Below are 8,769 nucleotides of genomic sequence, written 5' to 3' on the forward strand. Positions count from 1 at the left end.
AAGGGTTTTTATACACACACATACACTCATATATTTTTTCATAGCAGCACTTTGTGACAACAAAAAACAAAAAATAAAATGGATGCTCATCAATTGATTGGTGACTGAACTGTAGTATGCAATGAAATATTATAGTACCATAAAAAACGACAAATGAGGAATTCAGAGAAAAAATTTTGGACCATGCCTGGGATTTCATTTGTATAGGAGAAACTTCCAGTGAAGACATTCTCTCCTACAATAGTGATTAGCACTTACTCTGTGACTTACAGAATTAGAATTGAAAATGACAACTATGAAGACTCCAGAGAAACGTGGGAAGAAGAATTATATATACTGGAAGAGTAATTAGGCAGAAAAAGGAGCATGTATAGAATGACTATAATAATATGAACAAAGGCAACACAAAAAGGCATTGGTACCAAGATTAAGTTCAGAAAACATGCAATAAAATATTTCCCTCCACTTACTAGAGAGCCGCCTGGAGCATTGAAAAGTTAAATAACTTGGACATGACCATGGCATGACAGTATGTGTCAGATAAAAGACTTGAAAACAGGCCTCTTGACTCTAAGACTAGACCTTTATCCCATATGTCATGCTACTTCATAAATGTGGCTCCAGCTTTGGCAACATCAACAAGGGACAGAGATATGTGGAGTAAGGAAAAAACCTGCTAGATGGCAAGTTAGAAGGAGGCTGGTGGGAAGGACAGGGAGGAAGCCATAGAAAGCAGAGAGATGTTCAAGAGAAGTAATTCAGGAATAGCTGCTGAAAAATGAGCCATGAGGACAAGCTAGAGGGTCAGGCCAGTAGGAAACAGAGCCATGGCTGAGATGACAAGGTACCCAGAGTGCAGGTGGTTGGGATGGGACTGATTTCCAGTGAAAAGAGGGGAGCCCTCTAGGGCAGTGAGAGAGACCCGTAGTCTAGCTGGTGGCACTTGGCTTTTCTATTCACCTCCACTACCACTCCCAAGGAGAAGCCATCCTCTTGGAGCCAGTACTCTCTTTTACCTCTTATTGAAAGCTGCAAGTCTCCTTTCCAGATACCAGTGAAAGTAGACCAGTATGAACAAACTTGTTTATTCCTTGTTACTTTAAATTTAGATTTAAAATTTTTTCTTATAAAATGCACTATCCAGTGATTCTTTCTTTGCTTGATTATGTATGCAACCTGGAAGGGACAGAGATCCAAGTTATTGCTATTTTGTAAACAAGATTGTAAAGTCAATCTAGAGTTTGCTATTGCAAACCAGCTAAAATTTTGAAGAAAAATGGTTTTCTCTGGGAATCTAAGAAATACAAGCCAGTATAAGTCCAGAGGCAGGAAAAACAAGTGAGGTCGATAGCCATTTTCCTTCCCCCACAAAGAAGAACACTTGGCTTTCTCTAGAAAGGAAATGAGTTCCCAGCAAAACCAGCCACCTTGAAGGCAAAGCAAGTGAGTGTCTCCCTAGGTCCTCTGCCTCACAAGGAATTGTAGCTGCTTCCTTGCCCACCAGTGCTACCTGGTGGTTGTGTGTAATAAGCTGGATATGAAAGTATACACTTAGCTTGAAAAAATAAATTTCACAAGTACAAAATACAGTACAGTAGATGTGGCTAAACAGTAGTCAGGATGAAAAAGAAATCATGAGGTCTTAAGAGTACAAACCTAACATGAGAAATGTAATATTGCAGTTTAAAAAAACTAATGCAACCTTATGTAAAAGAGCATCAGAGACATTTTTGCCCTTAACAGATACCATCAGCACAATTTCAATTTGTCCTCAAGTCCTGTAGTGCCTGCCACCTGGATATAGGGATTGTATCAGCCAGGCTGTGTGAGCCTGTATTGTTAATGTATTTTTTGCTTGATGAGAAGATCTTTCCCCTCCATTAACAGGCCCATGTGATCTGCTTAAGTCACAAGGAGGCCTAAGTCACATGAGCCTGGCTCACAAGGGTTGTGATGCCCTCTGACCCTGAAGAAGTATATACATACTCGGAGGTTAGCATTTTGCTTTGGGGCTCTCTCATGGGAAATGTTCATATTATGTAGACAAATGAGACTCTGGGTAGCCGTTAAGGAGCACCCCCTCCTTTGAAAACCTGTAGGTTGGTGCTTCTCTCTCTGGTAACTATGTATGTATTGCTATGGACAGACAGTTGGAAGCCCTGTCTGCCGATCTGTGTTATTTGCTCTATTTACATAATTTCTGTTTGTAATTTCTGTTTGTATTTGCTCTGAAGTTCATGAACTAAGTGAATGTTATATATATGTATATATATATAAAATATGTTTGATTAAAGTAAGATTGTTGACCCCTTTTAAGTTGCTTTCCTTTAGAAAAGCAGATCGGAATACCTGTGCTAGCAGCCCTCCTGTATGCTGGTGTTGTTGGTCCTACACCCCCACAGTAGCTGCGAGCAACATCGTTGTTATAGAGCCCTACTTGAATGAGGCATTTACAGAATGCTCATTGGAGGCCGGACAAAGATCTTTCAAAAGTGACAAGATAACAAGATGAAGGACAGCAGAGCTGGGAAAAGAGGAGAAGAAAATGAGCATGAGCCAAGAGGCTTCTCCTTACTCACCTATGTTAAAAAGGTGATTTCCTTCGGTTGTATCTGACTCATGCTGGGATGAAGACGGCAGAAGCGGCAGTGACGTCAGGACGCGGAGATAGGGAAAGGTTTGTCCACTTGCTCCCAAATAAGAAGCCCGTATACCCAAGGCACGGAAATTCAGCAATATCTCCAAAAAGGAACCTCAGGTTCCTTTGCCAAGAAGTCCCTGAACCCGATGGAAAAGGATGTACCGCCTGCCACGCACATGAATCTCAGCAGCTTCTCATGAAGGAAGTGGTATGTTTGTTTTCTGCTGTGTTGAAGATAGGATGGGGGAAGAAGAGGAGAGAGGTAGAGTTGCAGTTTCTAATCCCTAGGGACTTGGGAGTTGGTGTTTTGGGGGCCAAAGATATGACGAATGCTTGCTGTAGAGCGTTAACCCTTTGTTATTTACCTTGCTTTTTGTTTTTAAAATCACCTGTTACTTTGCTTTTGTCATGTATTTCATTTGGTGGTAATTGTGGTAGAAGGTTGTACTGGTAATTAAGGTAGGACTTTTTCACCGTTTTCTCTTTTGGAGCACTTAGGTGATCAAGTGCCTTTGAAGAGTCTGGACTTTGTTTCTTTGATTAAATCCAGGAGTCTTTGATGACCTGCTTACCTCAAGGGAAAGCCTAGTTTACATGGGTTTCAGTCGAATGTCTGTGACAGCGGAAGCTTTTAGGTCACACGGGTTTGAGTTGCATGTTGTGACGCCCTTGGACCCTGAACAGGGTATATAAACTCAGAGGTTGGCGGTTTGCTTTTGGGTCTCACTCATAGAAGGAGCGTTGAAACTCTGGGCAAGCTGTTGTAACTGCCCCCCAGCTTTGCTAGCCCAGACCCATGGGTTCTTCTCTAGTAACTATTGTGATTTAGTCAAATAAGAGGCCTGTCTGTTGAGTCATGTTTATTTACTCTGTTTATATAATGTATGTTTGTAATTTGTTTGCTCCGAAGTTCAGGGTGCTGGCTTTTTCCCCTGAATTTAAGTGAATGATGTATAAATGTGTGATTAAAGTGAGATTGTTAACCCCTTACAGTTACTTTCCTTAGAAAGGCAGTTCAAATAATCTGTGCTGGCAGCTCTTGTGGCTGGTCTTGTTGGGTCTTATGCCCCTAAAGCAGCTGCTAGCCGGATTTTTGTTACAAAGGTCAACAGAAATTCTTCTCTATCAGGCACTGTGGTAAACACTTGAATCCAGAGACAAAAGTGAAACAGTCCTAGCCTTGATTGGGTTTCCAAGCTAATGGGGAAGAAACTACTTACTTACGTAGGTGTTACTCTGTAGTATAGGCCTTGGGGGCCAGGAATGCGGGGAGGGAAAAAAGGGGGTCTTGAAGTCAGCTTAGAGACCTATTCAGTCCCTGTGATAGTCCAGTGCTCCAGACTGGCTGAGAGAACAATGGAGCCTTGATGAGTGATGGAAAAGGGCCTTTGATTGGTGAGACACAATTTGAGAGAGAGGACATGAAGAAAGGCAGGTCAGGAGAAGCTAAGACATACTTCTTAAGGGCTGCGAGCTCCAGGCTTGGGGAGTCCCTGTGACCTGTGCTGAGTATGTCACCTACCACTGACTCAGCACAGGTCACATGGCAGTCCTGAAGGAAAACTAGTGCAGCCTTGGAGGAAGCAGGGTTACATAGGTATTTGTGTGATACATACTAAGTAAATACAGCATAACCTTAGAGAAGGCAGGCCCTTTGAGAAGGACCTGGAAGGTTTCCTGTGAGAGCTTGAGCTTAATCTTGAAGAAAACCAGGATTTCCAAGAGGTGGAAATGAGTAAAGAGATCAGTCCAGATAGAGGAACAGTCAAAGCAAAGACATGGAGACAGGAGATGGGAGCACTCAGTGTGAGGATCAAGAAATAGGCCTGGGTGGCTAGATTGTAGAGGGAGTAGGTTATATGTAAAAAAAAGACTAGGAAGTTAGGATGGGGCCAAGTTTTAAAGAATTTATGTTTGACCTGAGTGCTAATAAGGAACTGGTAGAATTTACTGAGTAGGGGGTAGGAGTAACATACCTTTTCTTTAGAAAAGTCACTTTGATAGCTATGTGATAGATGGATTGGAGCGGGGAGAGTTTTAAGGCAGGGAGAACAGTTAGGAGGTTATTGCAATAGCCAGTTGAAAAGTCACAAGGACACACTCAAGAAAGATATAGAGATAGAAAGGACAGGATTTGACAACTGAATGAATGTCAGTGACAGGGAGGAGTAAAGGATGACCCCAAGTTTGTAAGCCTGGGGACTTCAAGGAAAATGATGTCCTCAACATAGAAAGGAAAAGGGAAGAGTTCTACTTTGGATGGGCTGAGTTTGAGGACTCTATGATTAGAGATGTCCAAAAAGCAACTGGTGATGCAGGATTGGAACCAACAGACCTTAGGCAGAAAACTGCCCTGGGGGAGAGGCAGCAGGTACTCAGCAGGTCAGGCTATGGTCATCACCTTAACCATCACATTCCCTTGGATCTCAATGGAGACAGCCCATCACGCACAGCCCAAGAGTCCAGTCCTAGGAACAGTGCCTCTTGACCACTTTTTCTGCTTCCAGCTCAGCTTCTACCATCAAAGGGGCAACCCTTGTGGAGACAGAACATCTCAACCACTGCTGAGATGCAACAGCCTCTAAAGACCCAAAGAAGAAAGTTCTTGCCACCAAAGTCCAGAGCACTGGCAAATTGTTCAATTTCAGAAATAGATATGGTTTCATCAACAGAAAGGACATCAAAGGATAATGCATTTCCACCTGCTTTTCTATTTGATTTAAACCTAAAACTTCATTTAAAGAAAAGATTATGCCTCCAGAACTTGTTAGAGTCCTTTGCTGAAGCAGGCATTTAATAGATGCTTTTCATTTATTCAAATAGTTGAAGGACAGTCATGGGGAAGAGAGGTTGGACTTGTTCTGCTTGCCTCTGGATGGTTGGCCTAGAAGCCAAGAGCACAAGTTACAGAGAGGCAGGTTTTGACTTAGCTTAAGAAAGAATTGCCTAAACAGTCTGAGCTATCCAAAAGTGGGTTGCCTTGAGGGGATGGAGGTGGGACTAATTAGTTTCTTGTTTCTGTAGGTGTTGGGAGGGTGAATGACTACTTCCTTAGGATGCTATAAATTGGATTGCTGGGCCAGATACTGGTTGCGTTACTGTAGATGGCCTATGTGGTCCCTTTCAACTTAAAATATTGTTCCAGGATTCTGGGAAATAGCTATAGTACAAAAGACACCATGTCCTATATTGACTTTGTATATATTTTGTAATTCACTTATCTGTGTACATAGTATTCACTTTCCCACAAGAGAATGCAAGCTTCTCAAAGACAGGGATAATTTTGTTTCCCCAGCATCCTGCCTATCACAAAGTGAGTGCTGGATAAGTGTTTGTGGAATGAATACAGACTTATTTTTAAGGTATGAACAGGGAAGGATCACTTGTGAAACCATGAGGAAGTTCGAGGCAACAAGGTTGTTCAGTGGATAAAATACTGGGCCTGGAGAGGTATACTCCCACACGGTAAATCCAGAGGAAAGTGGATTTAACCTTAGAGAACACAGGTGGCAATGAGTTAACTCACAGCTGTTGAGGTTCTAGAAGACCTTTTCTCCCATTTGTGGAGTCCTCAGTAAGGTATGAAGGAGCATGCAGTTTTCTGCCAGGTTCCTTATAAAGTCATGAGACTCTTCTCCCCCAGAGTCTAGTTTGTCCTCAATTCCTGAAGAAGATGCTAACAGCAACTGTGAGTCCAGGACCTCTAGAAGAATACCAGAGAACTTCCTATTTTCCAACCTTTTGAAGTTCAAAGACAGATGGAAAGAAACAGAGGCTTTTCTCTTCCCAGATGAGCAATTCCCTCTTAGGGACTTAGTTAGAACTCCTGTACCCCTGAGCTGGCCTGTTACTCAAATTTTGAGATCCCAACTAGCTTGCTATTTTATACAGACTCATGTAAAAGGCTCTTTAACTAATCCCAAATACTTCCTGTTCCTCATCATTTGATTCAATCAATGGCTTTCACTACTTCCAAATTGCTTAAATATTGTGTGTACCTACTTTAACACCTCCAGTTGTTTGACTCAATAGAAGTGTTCTAACGGAGGTAAGGTAGTTAAAGTGGAATGGAGTGACCGTATTCTAATATTCGACACCCTACTCCCTTATGATGGTCAAGTTAGATCAAGAAGGGACTGAGGCTCTGATGACTCACAAAGTCTCCTACAGAAGAAAAAGCCAAAGTCCTAAGGATTTTCCCTAGCCTGATTACCGGGAATAGAAAGGGCCCTCTCTTTCTAAAGGAACTATACCTTAAGCCTTTAGGCTTTAAGTTAAAGGGTGAGCCAGCTGTGCCAAATCTTTAAGAGGTCCATCTTAGCACATCTAGGCTTCAGCTGAAGCCAAAAGCTGACATCAATCCATAAGTAGGCATATATTAAGAAACTACTTAGAGCCTATATAAACCATAAGCTCATTTTCAATGAACCCAGTTATGGTAAAAGCCACAAAAAGTCAAGTGGTAGTAATGCCTATCAGCAGAAACTACACATCTCACCTAGAAACCCACCAGAGCCTATGCACTTGGCAGAGATCAAATGCCTCAGGATGCCAGTTGAAAGGAGGCCCAGCAGGAACAGTGCTGTAACAGTACCAGAGAACATCATTAGGTCAAAACTGTAAGTTTGTCCTGTGTGTCCACTGGCTTACATGTCTACTCTCCCAATCATCATGTATATATTTGAGTGTGTGTGCCTTAGATTTATGGGGGAAATGTTTTATTACTGTTTTTTCCATGCAATTTCATTAAATGCTTTTGCTTTGAATTTAGTTGTATGTCTGACTAGTAAACACATCAGTGAGGGCAGGTGAGTTATAGTTTCTGCATCCAATTGAGTACCTTGGATGTGGGATACCAAATTTGGGAGGATTTACTTAAGAGCTGAGAGGCATTGCCAGGTGATACACAAAGATAGAAAATTAAACAGTTCCTGACCAAGTTTACAATCTACTTGAGATTCAGTTGTGTAGGTCACTTTGTGACCTCATTTGGGGTTTTCTTGGCAAAGGTACTGCAGTGGTTTGCCATTTCCTTCTCCAACTCATTTTACAAATGAGGAAACTGAGTCAGACAGGGTTAAGTGATTTTCCCAGGGTCTGAAGCCACATTTGAACTCAGCAAGATGAGTCTTCCTAACTCCAGGCCCACTATGCCACCTAGCTGCCCCAAATAACATTGATATAAAATATATAGCATAAGAGAAAAAGAGTAACTCCATTTGAACTAATCTAAGAAAATTTGGGGTGGATCAGAAAAGGCTTCATGGAAGAGGTGATGTCTAAGCAGACGGAATAGATTTTGGCAGATGGAGAAGATAAAATATATTCCACTTACAGAGAAACAGCCAACACTCATCCACAGATGAAAGGTGGATTGAAACTGTATTGGGGCAGTGGTTTGTATTTTATCCTATAGACAATAGGGAGCCACAGATATTAAAAATTACTCCTAAGGTCCTTTCCAGCTCTAAAGGTCTATATCCCTTCCAAGTCTGGGGATCAGAGGAAGGCTTCTTGGAGGAGACTGCATTTGAGCTGGGTCTTGAAAGTCGGAATGGGAAAGGTATTTCTAGGGTCTCTTCTAATCTTTTGAGAGACACTTCTCAGTAAATACACCTTAAGCAGCTTCTTAATAAATGAAGATGTGACCTTTTCAATCATCTATTCGGAGTGTCCCGGCTCAGTGTTCTAATCCGGTAAAACTAAGAGATCCAAGAAATGCGCTGGGGCCTCCATAGGTCGTGACTGGACATGACCTTGGGAGTCGTAGGATCTGAATTCGAATGTGACTCACTATCTTACAGCCTGGGTGACCTTGGCCAAGGGCCTTCACCTCTTTGAGCCTGGGGGCCTCCACCATCCAATGCAAGGTATGCCTTCCCAGGTCCCTGGCAGCTTCTAGCGCTACGAGCCTACAATTCGTAGCGCCCTAGAGCAGGTGGTGGGAGGAGGCCGGGCCCGAGCCTCGCCGGAAGCGCGGCCTGGCTGGGCCCAGGCCAAGCCGGAGCTCTCGAAGCCTCCCCCGCCTGCTCTGGACCCAAGCGAAGAAAAGTTTACATACAGAAGGGAGGGCCTCGAGTTAGGCCAAGGAAGGAAAGCTGTTCGAGGATCGCCCACTAAATTCCTCC

The sequence above is a fragment of the Trichosurus vulpecula genome, chromosome 9 (assembly GCF_011100635.1).
Source record: "Trichosurus vulpecula isolate mTriVul1 chromosome 9, mTriVul1.pri, whole genome shotgun sequence".
NCBI classification, from domain to species: Eukaryota; Metazoa; Chordata; class Mammalia; order Diprotodontia; family Phalangeridae; genus Trichosurus; species Trichosurus vulpecula.